Genomic DNA, 15,040 nt, shown 5'->3' with positions numbered 1-15,040 from the left:
GCGACAAAATGCCTCTTGGCAATGGACTCAGCTCAGTCAGTGGCGGGACTTTCCACTGCCCCCTCGGCTGGACAAAGACACCGCCCCAGAGGTACATTCTTATACACAGGTACAAACAAGTTACACATCACTCCTGAAGTATTGAGGTGCCACCCCTCCATGTAGCAAGGTACAACCCCTCTACGTATTAAGGTGCCGCCTTGTTCGATCAAAACAACTCTATCCATCATATTACCCTTTTGTCCCTGTCATTGGGATGGGCCAGCCTGTTCTTTGTTATCTGTGTGGAATGTACAAGTATGTGATGTTCTGATATCTAGTGTTCAGTACCTTTTAGGTACGTATCTTCTTGCAGCATCTGCCTCTGGCTCACAGCTTAACTTTGCTTTATGTTAGCAAAGTCTTGACCATTACTTTAGTTTAGGCCTCAGGCCTCATACTGGGCCTTTATCAGGGCCTGCACTTACTACAGAAGGGTCCTCACAAGAGAGAGGCTTTGAATGTGGGGGAAGCTTCATCTGGTGCTCTAGGAGTATAAAGCAGCAGCAAACCCACCCAGGGTAGAGACCTCTTAGGGCAGGGGTGGACAAACTACGGCCCGTGGGCCAGATCCAGCCCCTCAGGGCTTTGGATCCAGGCCACGGGATTGCCCCCCCCCTCCATGGCGCTGCGGACCCCGCGCCGCTCTAAGAAGTGGCTGGCACAACATCTCTGCGGCCTCCGGGTGGGGGGGCAGAGGGCTCTGTGCGTTACCCTTGCCTCCAGACACCACCCCCCGCAGCTCCCATTGGCCAGGAATGGGGAACCGCAGCCAATGGGAGCTTCGGGGGAGGTACCTGGAGGTGCATCAAGGGCAGCGCATGCGGAGCCCTCTGCCCCCCTGCTCCTCCTCCCCCCGGGGCCACAGCACTTCCTGGAGCAGCGCAGGGCCAGGGTCAGGGCAGGCAGGCAGGGAGCCTTCCCTGGCCCCAGTGTGTGCCACTGCCACCCCGAGCCACTTTAGGTACGTGGCACTGGGCCTGAGCCCGAACCCCACCTGCACCCTGCCCCCCAACTCCCTGCCCTGAGTTCCCTTGTGCACCCCTCCTGCACCTCAACCCCCTGCCCTGAGCCCCCGCCTGCATTCCACACCCCTCCTGTACCCCAACCCCTTCCCTGAGCCCCCCATACACCCCACACCTCTTCTGCCCCAATCCCTTGCCCTGAGACCCTTTGTGCACCCTGCACTCTCTCCCGCACCCCAACCCCCTGCCCCAGCCCTGCATACAATTTACCCACCCAGATGTGGCCCTCGGCCCAAAAAGTTTGCCCACCCCGCCTTAGGGTCTGTCTGCACAGCAAAGAAAAACCCGTGGCTGACCCATGACAGCTGACTCAGGCTCATGGGGCTTGGGCTGCAGGCCGGGTTCATTCCTGTATGAACTTCGGGGCATGGGCTGGAGCCTGGGCTCTGGGACCCTCGCAGGGTCCGAGAGACAAGGCTCCAGAATAAGCCTGGAAGTCTATACAGCAATGAAACACCCTGTGAGCCCGAGAGGGCTGGCATGGTGCAGCCGCAGCAGGTGCCTAGTTGCTGTGTAGCAGACCCTGAGATGCCTTTAGCATGGAAAAGTCTCCAAGTGGAGCTACCACCACCTTGGACATGAGAGATTCCTCCACGCATGGGGGAAATTCTCTCAGGGCCCTGACTAGGGCTGGCCATGGTGACAAACCCATTTCCTCGTTCCCACACACATCAGGGGCATTTGGCTCCCAAGGATCCAGCTGCCCGTCGCTGGGGGGAGGATCCAGCAGCAGCCGAGCATCAGCTGGTCAGTGACCCTCTGGCTCTGCCTGGTCTAAGCAAACCCCAGGCAGAGGAGGAGAAGCCCCCATCAGCCCCTCCTCCCTGCAGCAACCGTGGCTGCTGAGCTGATGGGCCACAGGTGGGGGAAGGGAGAGAGAGAAACTCCTCCAGCCGCTCCCTCTGCCTGGCTGAAGTTCCCCCCTCTCCCTTCCCCTGCCAGCCGGGATCCCCCTGCCATGGAGATGAGGAGAAGGACACTTGGGCCAGGCCCCACCTTCACTCTACACACCTGTCCCCATCCCCCATCTTCCACCAGCCCCTGGGCTGGGCTCCCCCACTGACCTGGGGCTGTTCCCTGCAGGGGGAGTGTCCCTGGGGGCTGGTAACTCCTCCCCTCCCCGAATCCCCCAGGGCGCTGGGCTCTGGGGGATCAACCTTTAAGGGATCAGGGCGATGGGTTGTGGGGAGGATTGAATGGTTGGGGCTGGTGGAGATGAGACACAAGGGGGAGCTGGGTGCTGGGCTAGTGAGTGTTTGGGGATGATGGGATCAGAGGCGAGGGAGAGCACAGGGGTAGAGAGATGCTGCCTCATCACTCACCCCCTCTGCCCCTTCTCCCTTCCCCCGCTGCATTCAGACAGCACCACTGAGAGGGGCTGATTCCCACAGGGCCTTTTGTGGGGGTAGAAGTGGTCGGGATTAGCTAGCACAAGTCCTCTGCCCCTCCCCCACTCTTCCTGGTCAAACTGACCCTGAGCATCTTACTGATTCTGAGCCCTCATTAGCAAAGTGATTGTCTCAGCCATTGAGTTCTCCTGCAGGGATCTTGTCCCCTTCCCAGATCCTCATCTCACTGTCCTCCAGGGTGCTTTGTGGAAGGCTGGGGCTAGCGCACCCTGGGACAGACTGAACTTTGGGTTGAGGATCTAGTTTATCAGCTAGAAAAGGGAATTTCTAGTCCAACCTTTCTGATTTTGGCTTTGCACACGACCATGTGACTCCATCCCTCCCCTCGTTTCTGTTGGGATCTCTTGTCTCTCTTCAAATAAATTTCCTTTTCTTTTGCTGTCAGCAAATTCCAGTGCCGTGTGTGATACCAAAGCAGTGATCTCCGGTCAAACAGGTCAAGTGATGCTGTGGGGTTCAACCCAGACCAGGAAGGGGTCCTGTCATCACCTGCCCTGTATCCCTGGGTGTCTCTCTATTGTGCAGCCTTGGTTCAGAGCCCTCACACCAGCAGCCTGCGCACAGCACCAGCACCTCTCCCTGGCTTCCACCAGCTTCGGTTCCTCTTTGCTGAGTCACCCCAACTCACCCCCCCAAACCTGAGTCTCCCCAAAGCCGGCTGCCCTGTAGTGTTAGATCCTCCTCAGTGTAGCACTCACAGAACTTCAGTAACTTTGCTGCTCTCTTAAAGAGACACCGCACAGCCCCACCCTGTTAGGTTAGCTGAGGACTCGCACTTCATTGTGATCTGCAGCACCGAGATGGTTTGTTGTAAAATGAAAAATAAATGTATTCCCATGGAACCTAGGATTAAGGGATGTCTAGGAAGAGTGAAAGCAATACGAAAGGTTACAGACAAAACATGCTTTGAAACATACATTTAACTGCAGCAAGTTACCGTCTTGGTCTAAGCAGGTTTCCTGCCTAGATTCAGTGTCTGGGGACTTTCAGCTCTCTTGCCTGGAAGGTTCCACTTTTCCAGAGGTGAAAGTAAGCCGGTACGGTCTGGTACGGCGTACCGGCAAGAGCCAGTACACCATGCTGGACCACATCGACTTCCACGGTGGGGATTGAAGCAGCCCAGAGCCCTTTAAATCCGGGCCGCGGCTCTGGCGGACGGGCTGGGGCCGGGATTTAAAGGGCTCAGAGCTCCCCGGCGGCTGCAGGCAGCCCAGAGCCCTTTAAATCCCGGCTGCAGCTGGGATTTAAAGGGCTCAGAGCTCCCCGCTGCTGTGGGCAGCCCAGAGCCCTTTGAATCCTGGCCACAGCTCTGGGGCTGGGCTGGGGCCAGGATTTAAAGGGCTCCGGGGTTCTCTCAGGGGCAGAAGCTCTGGGCCCTTTAAATGCCCCAGCCCCGCAAAGCTCGGGGTTCCCCCTGGCGGCCAGAGCCCCAGGCCCTTTAATGTGCCCCTGACCCCCGGGGGGCTCCCAGCCACCTCTGCAGCTGGGAGCCCCTGGTTTATTTAAAGGCTCTGGGTCTCCCAGCCTGTCATAACTATAAAGGGAAGGGAACAGCCCTCCTGTGTACAATAGTATAAAATCCCTCATGGCCAGAGACACCAAAATCCTTTTACCTGTAAAGGGTTAAGAAGCTCAGGAAACCTGGCTGACACCTGATCCAAAGGACCAATAAGGGGACAAGATACTTTCAAATCTTGGTGGGAGGAAGTTTTTTGTTTGTGCTCTTTGTTTTGGGGTTTGTTCGCTCTTGGGACTAAGAGGGACCAGACATCAGTCCAGGCTCTCCAAATCTTTCTGAACCAGTCTCTCATATTTCAAACTTGTAAGTAACAGCCAGGCAAGGCGGGTTAGTCTTATTTTTGTTTTCTCAACTTGTAAATGTTCCTTTTTGCTGAGAGGATTTTACCTCTGTTTGCTGTAACTTTGAACCTAAGGCTAGAGGGGGTTCCTCTGGGCTATATGAATCTGATTACCCTGTAAAGTATTTTCCATCCTGATTTTACAGAGATGATTTTTACCTTTCTTTCTTTAATTAAAAGCTTTCTTTTTAAGAACCTGATTGATTTTTCCTTGTGTTAAGATCCAAGGGGATTGGATCTGGACTCACCAGGAATTGGTGGGGGAAAGAGGGGGATGGTTAAATTCTTGTGTTAAGATCCAAGGGGTTGGGTCAGTGTTCACCAGGAACTTGGTGAAAAAGCCTCTCAAGGCTACCCAGGGAGGGGAAGGTTTTGGGGGGGAAAGGGGTGTTCCAGATACTGAGGAATCTGGATGGTGGCAGCGAACCCAGATCTAAGCTGGTAGTTAAGCTTAGAAGTGTCCATGCAGGTCCCCACATCTGTACCCTAAAGTTCAGAGTGGGGGAGGAACCTTGACACAGCCACAGCTGGTTACCCAGGGCCTTTAAAGCTTGAGAGGCCACGCCTCTTCTGGATGAGGCCACGCCCCCTCAGGACTCCGGCAGTACCGGTAAGTCCTGTAAATTACTTTCACCCCTGCACTTTTCACAGATATACAGGAGCTCAGCTCTATGGTATCTGTCCAGTAATGGATGCCAAGGTGACTGTGTCCTGGTTATAGTTTCTAAAGTTCAATGACCTCGCTTCAGGAGGCAGGAAGTTTTTCTGCAGCTGCTGCTTCTATATCCCATTGAGAGTGGGAAGTGGCATCCAGGGCTGGCTTTACCATGAGGTGAACTGAGGCGGACGCCTCAGGTGCCAGACTGGGGGGGGGGGGTGCCACCCCACCCAGAAGGTAGAAAATTGTGTCTGCTGCTGGTGCATATGTATTCTCTCTGCTCTAGATGCACAAAGATGGTGGAGTGCTGTGCTGGAGGAAGGAGGGCACAAGAGATATAACAGGCAGGCAGGAGAAAAGGTGAGAGGGAATAACAGAAAGCAGCAGGACCTGCAGGGGGAGAGATGAGGAGGCGAAGCCTCTTATGTACCTCTCTAGCACTCCCAGGAGCCTGGACTGATTAACACCAGCTTCTCAGGGAGCTTCCTGTTTCCTGCTGCTTCCCTGAACCCGCTTGAGGAGAACAGGCAGTCAACTGAAGTAGTAGGAGCCAGTTAGGCCCTTAAGACCCTGATATCTTCCCTCACTCAGGCCCTGCTACCAACCTGCTTATTTGTCCCCTTCAGTTGAGTGTTGAGAGCCACTCTAGCTGGCACAGAACAACAGTCATGAGTGAAAGAAGAAAACACCCCTCTGGGGCAGCATTCAGAAAAAGAAAGCAAAGGAAGCTTTTCTATCTAAGCAGGAAGGAGCTCTCCTGAGATACATAGACACAAATGTTCATGGTGAGCCTTCCGGCACCATTGAGGATGTGAGTGGTGAGGAGATGCCTGATCTTCCAGTTAGTCAGAGTGCAGGTGACCTGGCAGCTACTGCAGCATCCATATCTCCATCTCAAATGGATGTAACCAGGCACATTCCTGAAGAAAAGTGTAGATCAGAGAAGAGTGTGGTGGAGGTGCAAAAAACAGCTGCTGCTGAGTTTAGTTCCTTAAATCTAGATGATTCAGTACTGTGGACCCACTTGAGCAGTAGCCTGAGGGACTTCCTTGTACTGCATGGGCCACAGCAAGTGAAAAACTTCATGTTCCCCAAAGACAATGAAAATATAGGTTTCCACCCAACACATTACTGGCATGAAATCCCCAATGGTGACAAAGTGGAGAGGCCATGGCTTATGTACTCAAAAACCCAGAATGCTGCATGCTGTTTTTGTTGCAAACTCTTCCAGTCTAATGTTCCAGCCACATTGGGTTCTAAAGGAACAAAGGACTGGAAAAATCTGGCTAGAAATCTGGCATGCCATAAGAAGGCAGCAAATCACCAGAGAGCATTCCATAGGTGGAAAGAGCTTGAGATGAGCCTAAGGGCTTAGCTACACTTACAAGTTGCAGCGCTGGTGGAGGCTTTCCAGCGCTGCAATTACACCCCGTCCACACTTGCAGGGCACAACCAGCGCTGCAACTCCCTGGTTGCAGCGCTGGCTGAAAACCCATCCCGGCAGGGGTATAAGGAGTGCAGCGCTGGTGATCCAGCGCTGCTCAGCAGGTGTGGACACTCACCAGTGCTTTAATTGTCCTCCAGGGAATAAGGAGTTATCCCAGAATTCCTGTTCAGCCACTCTGCTCATCAGTTTGCACTCTACTGCTCTTGCCTCAGGTGACCCGCCCTTTAAATGCCCCGGGAATTTTAAAAATCTCCTTCCTGTTTGCTGCAGCCAGGTGTGGAGTGCAATCAGTTAATCTTTCCAGGTGACCATGCCTCCACGCGGCAAACGAGCCCCAGCATGGAGCAATGGCGAGCTGATGGACCTCATCAGTGTTTGGGGGGAGGAATCTGTGCAGGCACAGCTGCGCTCCAGCCGTAGGAATTACGATATCTTTGAGCAGGTATCAAGGTCCATGCTGGATAGGGGCCATGATCGGGACGCACTACAATGCAGGGTGAAAGTTAAAGAGCTGCGGAGTGCCTATTACAAAGCCCGCGAGGGGAATCGCCGATCCGGAGCTGCCCCCACGACCTGCCGTTTTTACAGGGAGATGGACGCGATACTTGGGGGTGACCCCACTGCCAATCCCAGGACAACGATGGACACTTCTGAGCAGGCTGGGGGACAGGAGGAGGAGGAGGCGGAGGCGGCGGCGGCGGCGGCGGGGGGGGGGAGGAAACCGCGAGTGAAGCTACTGGGATGGGGGAAGACACCCCAGAGTGGGCATGCAGCCAGGAGCTCTTCTCAAGCCAGGAGGAAAGTACCCAATCGCAGCAGCCAGCAGTTGCAGAAGGACAAGCAGAGGAGCGGGTTACCGGTAAGCGGCTTTTATTTTCTGGGTGGAAATGTTTCTGGAGAGGAAGGGGGGTTATGGCTGCATGCATGCCAGCCTAGATGTGGAATAGCCCATTGATGTGGTCTATCACGTCGCGGTAATCTGCTTCAGTTATCTCAGCAAAAGTTTCATCCAGAGCGTGGGCAATATGCCTGCGCAGGTTTATAGGCAGAGCCACTGTGTTCCTTGTCCCAGTCACGCTGACGCGTCCGTGCCACTGTGCTGCGAGTGGGGGGGGGACCATTTCTGAACACAGGCAAGCCGCATAGGGTCCCGGGCGGAATCCACATTGCTCTAAAAGAGCCTCCCACTGTTCCCTAGTGACTCGCAGCAGGGAGACATCTTCCAGGATTAACTCCTGTGAAAAATGTTGGGAGACTCTTTAGTGAAGAGATAGGGAGATAGTGAAGATCACCCCTGCAGCTGCATCTTCACTCAACCCCTCTAGCACTCCAGATTACCCGAAGCAACCAGCTCCCCTCTATCACTCAAGCCCCACTTCTCCCTCTATAAGCACCCCTCACTCACCATTTCGTGGCTTCTGTTGTGTTATGCGTGTGGTAAAAGAATGCTAAAGTGAGAACTCCCTCAGTGTAACAATTCATGTCTGGAGATAGTGGATACAATGCTGCCCCTGTTAAATGTTGTCATTTCTGGGTTTCTACAGTGTCCTTGACTACTGGACTGAGCAGATGTTCCACAGCACAGAGGCTTCAAAATTTGAGAAAAAATCCCCGAAAGAGCAAAGAGGACATGCTGAAAACTGTTCTTCATCACTCTGCTCGAGAGAGTAAAGAATTGAAGGAGTGGAGAGAGAAGGAAAGCATGATCCGCCAGAGACATTGGCGTAGAAACGCTGTGGCAAAGAGGAAAAGCACAAACCAGCTGCTAGACATCCTGTCACGCCAAGCGGACTCTCTCCAGGCTATCGTAGCCATGCAGGCAGAGCAGTCCCGTGCTGCCCCACAGCCCCCCCGTCCCAAAGCTTTTTGCCTTGTGCCCCAATGTCAGCTCAAACCGCCTTTCCCCAGCATTCAGGTTCTTACCACCACCAGCTGCCTCCAACACCTGTACGTTCACCAACCAACCCTGATACCTACCACCACTCTTACCCTCTGCACTCAACCCCCATCACCATGCAGTATATGCACCCTGAAGTGCAGGATTCGTTAAACAGCACTCCAGACAGGACATATGCAAACTTGTGACTGTACAGTTCACCAACCCACACCCCTGCCCTCTTGTTTTCATGAAATGTGTGTCTGTCTGTCTGTCAAGGAAGTTTTTTTCTTTTCAATAAAACAATTCTTGGCTTTGAAAACAGTCTTTATTATAGCAGATAGTTAAAGATACCTTAGCCCAGTAAAGAAAGAGGCACTGCAAATCATATTATTATTAGGGATAATAGAATAACAGTGTAAACAGTGCAATTCACTCCCATGCAAGGCAGCAAACATTACTGTTGGCTTTCAGCCTCAAATTCTTCCCTCAAGGCATCCCTAATCCTTGTAGCCCTGTGCTGGGCCTCTCTATTAGCCCTGCTCTCTGGCTGTGCATATTCAGCCTCCAGGACTTGAATCTCGGTGGTCCATGCCTGACTGAATGTTTCACCCTTCCCTTCACAAATATTATGGAGGGTACAGCAAGCGCATATAACCGCGGGGATGCTGCTTTCCCCCAAGTCTAGCTTCCCATACAGACATCTCCAGCGAGCTTTTAAACGGCCAAAAGCACACTCCACAGTCATTCTGCACCGGCTCAGCCTGTAGTTGAACCGGTCCTTGCTCCTGTCAAGCTTCCCTGTATAGGGTTTCATGAGCCAAGGCAGTAACGGGTACGCGGGGTCTCCAAGGATCACAATGGGCATTTCGACGTCCCCTACTGTGATCTTCCTGTCTGGGAAAAAAGACCCTGCCTGCATCTTCCTGAACAGGCCACTGTTCCGAAAGATGCGTGCATCATGCACCTTTCCAGGCCAGCCTGTGTAAATGTCAATGAAACGCCCGCGGTGATCCACAAGCGCCTGGAGAACCATAGAGAAATACCCCTTACGATTAACGTACTCTGATGCCAGGTGGGGGGGCCAGAATAGGAATATGCGTCCCATCTATCGCCCCTCCACAGTTAGGGAAACCCATTTGTGCAAAGCCATCCACAATGTCCTGCACGCTCCCCAGAGTCACGGTCTTTCTTAGCAGGATGCGATTAATTGCCTTGCAAACTTGCATCAAAACGATTCCAACGGTCGACTTTCCCACTCCAAACTGGTTCCCGACCGACCAGTAGCTGTCTGGAGTTGCCAGCTTCCAGATTGCAATAGCCACCCGCTTTTCCACCGTCAGGGCAGCTCTCAATCTTGTGTCCTTGCGCCGCAGAGTGGGGGCGAGCTCAGCACACAGTCCCATGAAAGTGGCTTTTCTCATACGAAAGTTCTGCAGCCACTGCTCGTCATCCCAGACTTCCATGACGATGTGATCCCACCAGTCAGTGCTTGTTTCCCGAGCCCAAAAGCGGCGTTCAACGGTGCTGAGCATTTCCGTGAATGCCACAAGCACTTTGGTGTCACACGCGGCAGGAGAATCGATATTGATATCATCGTCAGACTCCTCACTGTCACTTTGGAGCTGAAGGAATAGCTCGACTGCCAAACGTGTTGTGCTGGCGACACTCATCAGCACAGTCCTCAGCAGCTCGGGCTCCATTTGCCACAGAAATCGCGATTCACACAGAGAGTAAAACACTCACAATGGCGCCAAACGTTGCCGGAAAGAGTGAATGCTGGGATGTGAAGCGATGCACCACGGGGCGTTGGCACACAGGAAGCGGAATGACCCTCACACTTCCTTCCCCTTCCCACAATACTCAGCGCCAAAATGGGACGAGGTGCTCTGTGGGATAGCTGCCCACAATGCACCTCTCAATACAGCGCTGGAAAGTGCTGCAAGTGTGACCACACTGCAGCGCTGGTAGCTGTCAGTGTGGCCACACTCCAGCGCTGGCCCTACACAGCTGCATGACCAGCGCTGTAACTCCCAGCGCTGCAACTTGTAAGTGTAGCCAAGCCCTAAGGTTAAAGGTCACCATAGATGATCAGTATCAAGAGAAGATTGTAGCAGAATCTCTTTACTGGCAAAATGTTCTGAAAAGGCTCATTGCCATTGTGAGAATGCTTGCTACCCAAAACCTAGCAATGCATGGCACTTCATATCAGCTATATGTGCCAAACAATGGAAACTTCCTTAAAATTGTGGAGCTGATGGCTGATTTTGATGCTGTACTCCAGGAGCATCTAAGAAGAGTCACCACCCAAGAAACGTACACACACCACTACCTTGGAAAAACCATTCAAAATGAGATCATACAGTTACTGGCAACAACAGTCAAACAGAAGATTGTGAAAGATCTGGAGTCAGCAAGATATTACTCTGTTATTCTGAACTGCACATCGGCCATACGGAACAAATGACTTTAATGGTGCATTTTGTAACAACAACAGAACCTAGTGAAAATGTCCCTACAATGATGACTGTCAGAGTGCATTTTCTAGAATTTATTGACATTGATGATACTACAGGAGCTGGTATGACAAATGTGCTTCTTAAAAAGCTGGAAGATAGGGGAATTGCAATAGCTGACATGAGAGATCAGGGCTATGATAGTGGTGGCAACATGAGGAAAGAACAGAGGAGTGCAGACACAGATCTGAGAGTTTAAACCCTCAAGCTATTTTTGTCCCATGCAGTTCTCATTCATTGAACTTGGTGGTCAGTGATGCAGCATCCGCTTCTAGTGAGGCTGCTGAATTTTTTAATGTAATTCAACGCAGCTATATATTTTTCTCTGCATCAACTCATCGATGGCAAATTTTGAAGCAACATCTGGGAACAGCCTCTCTGACACTGAAACCACGGAGAGCCAGGCGATGGGAAAGTCGAGTAGAGGTGATAAAGCCTATCAAACACCAAATTGGGAAGATAGGTGATGCCATAGTCGCCATTCTGGAGGACAATGCTATGACAGGAGAGAACAGTGGTGGAGGGAAATGGAATCACCAGAAACAGACATAACTTCAAATTTCTGTGGCTTAGTGTTGTGGCATGACATACTGTTTGAAATAAATGATGTAAGCAAGAGACTCCAAGGTGTTGACCTTGATATATCTGGAGCAATGGAACAACTGGACAAAGCAAAGTCATATCTATAGTCTTACTGGTCAGATGAGGGATTTCAAAACGTTCTGAAGAATTCACAGAAGTTGGCAGAGGAATGTCACCCTCAAGCTATTTTCCCACCCATTCAAGAATACAAGAGACACCGAAGAGGCACAGGATAATCCCATTAGGGACCCCAAACAACAATTCAAAGTTGAATTCTTTAACCAGGTGCTAGATTGGCTAAATACAGTCAGTTGAAGAACGTTTCATGCAGCTCAAGGAACACAGCAGTATATTTGGAATGTTGTATGATATTCCAAAACTCCTCACTATACCTGAAGAAGACCTACACCAGCAATGCAGGGCACTAAAGACAGTGTTGACACATGATGACATGTGTGATATTGATGCGAGTGATTTAGGTGATGTATCTTGAAAGGGCTTTCAGTTCATTTCCAGGGCCGCCCAGAGGATTCAGGGGCCCCTTCCATAAAAAAAAGTTGCAATACTATAAATACTATATTCTCGTGGGGCCTCCTGTGGGGCCCGAGGCAAATTGCCCACTGCCCCCCACCCCCAGGGCAGCCCTGGGAAAAATAAACATTTGAAAACCTTCCGCATCTCAGCACAAACCCAGTTTTGAGAAAACTTCTTTTCAAGTCATCTTTACAAGGTATCACTGGTTCTCAGCATCAGCTAGTGCTAACAGGCACTAAAGCTCATTAAAAGGGTTGGACAAATATTTTCCATCAAATCCAAAAAAAGTTAAAAACTAGGGGTTTTTAAAAAGCAGGAAAAAATTACGGACGTCTGCTTTCCTTTAAAATTTGTTGTGGTTTTTTTAATTGAAAAGCTGAAATTAGTCTGCCAAAACCTGAACATGGTTTGGGGTTTCAGAAGTGTGTGGCCAAATATTTGCTGCTTGTTGTGTTTGTTTAAAGAAATAAAAAAATTCTGCTTAAAAAAAATCCGTAACTTTTGAACCACCTCAGCTTGTGACCAAACGCCTGAGCCCATCCAGTTGGAGATTTTTCCAGGTTTCTGATACTCTGCTGGCTTCCTTGACTCATACCTGTCTCCATAACTTTGGGTTCATTTAGGTTAGAACATAAGAATGGCCATACTGAGTCACACCAAAGGTCCAGCCAGCCCAGTATCCTGTCTACCGACAGTGGCCAATGCCAAGTGCCCCAGAGGGAGTGAACCTAACAGGTAATGATCAAGTGATCTCCTGCCATCCATCTCCACCCTCTGACAAACAGAGGCTAGAGACACCATTCCTTACCCATCCTGGCTAATAGCCATTAATGGACTTAACCTCCATGAATGTATCTGTTTCCTAGAGATTGGCTCCACAGGGTCCCTCACAAACTGGAGACAGTTACTGTGGGTTTGTCTTTAGTATAGCGTATGTACATACTCTACAAACTGAGCATTTGAGTTTGTTCCAGAATCTGGGATGAGCCTATGTTGTGAAAACTGAAATGCTCAAAATAGCACATGCATGTGAATGGACACAGGGTGCTAAAATTAAATTAACCCAGGCGTTCTCAAACTGGGGGTCGGGACCCCTCTGGGGGTCACAAGGTTATTATTGGGGGTCGCAAGATGTCAGCCTCCGCCTCAAACCCTGCTTTGCCTCCAGCATTTATAATAGTCTTAAATATATTTAAAAAGTGTTTTTAATTTATATGGGAGGGGGTCACACTCAGAGGTTTGCTATGTGAAAGGGGTCACCAGTACAAAAGTTTGAGAACCACTGAATTAACCCCTCTGGAACCTTGGAGGGGGGGGTCTCCCTTGGTAGGGTTGGGAAGGAGGTAGGTGGTGTAGGATATTGCTCTTCTCATGTGATCCCTCCCCCATGGAAAAGATAACAGCTTGGCTCTTTGTGTTAAATAGCTGTCTGCAAGCCTCAAATTGCTGAATGAGCTTTAGGGTAGCTTTAGGGTAGGGAAGGCTGTGCCTCCCCAAACAGCCTGGCCCTGCCCCCCCATCCGACCCCCATCCACTTCCTGCCCCCCTCAGAATCCCCGACTCATCCTGCTCCTTGTCCCCTCACTGGCCCCCCCAAGACCTCCTCCCCAACCACCACCCTGGGACCCCACCAACCTCCCCTGTTCCCTGACCCCTGACTGCCCTGACCCCTATCCACACACCCCCGCCGAGTCCTAACAGACCCCTGGAATGCCCATGATCCAACCCCCCATTCCCCATCCCCTGACCTCCCCCGCAGAACCTCTGCCCCCTCCCTGTCCCTTGACTGTCCCCGGGACTCCTTGCCCCTTATCCAACCCCCCCTCCCCGGCCCTGCAGTTTACCCCCACTTCCCCCCCTCCCGGAGCCTCAGCGTGTCGCGTCCAGGAGCGGCCCTTGACAGCGCTGCAGCGGCGTGGCCCCAGTGGTGCCTAAGCTCCCACCAGTCGGCCTGGAGCTCGCAGCCCTGCCCCCTTACCACATGGCTCCGAGTGGGGAGGAGCTCAGGCCCCACCCGAGCCACGCTGCTTTAGCTCTGTCGTGGGCTGCTCCTGCCTGTCCTCTCTCTGACAGCCTCAGTGCACCGCGTCCAGGAGCTGCCCTGTCCCCTGGACAGCCCTGCAGCGTCCTGGCTCCGGCGTGACTGGAGCTCGCAGCCCCGCCCCCTTACCATGTGGAGCTGTGGCCCCGCCCAAGCCATGCCACTTTAGCTCTATCCAGGGCAGCTCCTGGACGCAGCGCACTGAGGCGCCGGGGGATGGGGGGAAGGCGGAGGCAGGGCCGGGGCCGCAGCATTCTTGGGGGGGACCCTGCGGGGCCTGGGGCAAATTGCCCCACTTGTGCCCCACCCCCCAGGGTAGCCCTGTACGTTTCAGCAGGATCAACTCCAAAGGCTGTTCTGGAATATATGTGCACAAATAAGATGACCACCTTCTTTCCAAATGCTTTTGTTGCTCTTTGCATACTTCTAACACTTCCTGTAACAGCTGCCAGTGGAGAATGCAGCTTCTCCAAGCTGAAGTTAATAAAAACCCATCTACGCTCCACAATGACACAGGAGAGGCTGGTCGGCCTTGCAACCATCTCAATAGAGTATGAGCTGTCCCAGACTGGATTTTCCGCAGGAAGCAGTTCAAATCTTTGCCACCAAGAAGGCACGGAAAGCACCCCTTTGATAATGCAAACAGGTAAAAATGCCGGTGTTTGCTATGCACCCAAGAAAAGGTACATTTGCTGTTCGGGAGTTTGAAAGTTGTGTTACTTAAAATTTTTGAACAAGGGATTTTAAGTTGTTAGTTCTCCTTTATTGGGGTAGGTAGCAGAGCAGCACCATGAGAGGAGTAGAACAGGAAGGCAGAATTGAGACCTTTCAAAGTTTTGGCCCAAGCGAGGGGGAATGGGGGCTTCATATGAGCTCCCCGCCTGAGGTGCCAAAATGTTGTGGGCCGGCCCTAGTGGCATCTTTCACTTCCCTTCACCTGCTGGCTTTGTCTGCCCTTCATGTAAATGTCATTTCATTGTCCTAGCTCCATTTACATTGGAGACAGGTTCCAGCAAGTGGAAGAACCACATTCCTCTGTTTAGGGCAGGGATGA

The sequence above is a fragment of the Mauremys mutica genome, chromosome 12 (assembly GCF_020497125.1).
Source record: "Mauremys mutica isolate MM-2020 ecotype Southern chromosome 12, ASM2049712v1, whole genome shotgun sequence".
Classification (NCBI taxonomy): domain Eukaryota; kingdom Metazoa; phylum Chordata; order Testudines; family Geoemydidae; genus Mauremys; species Mauremys mutica.
This window is presented reverse-complemented; position numbering follows the sequence as displayed.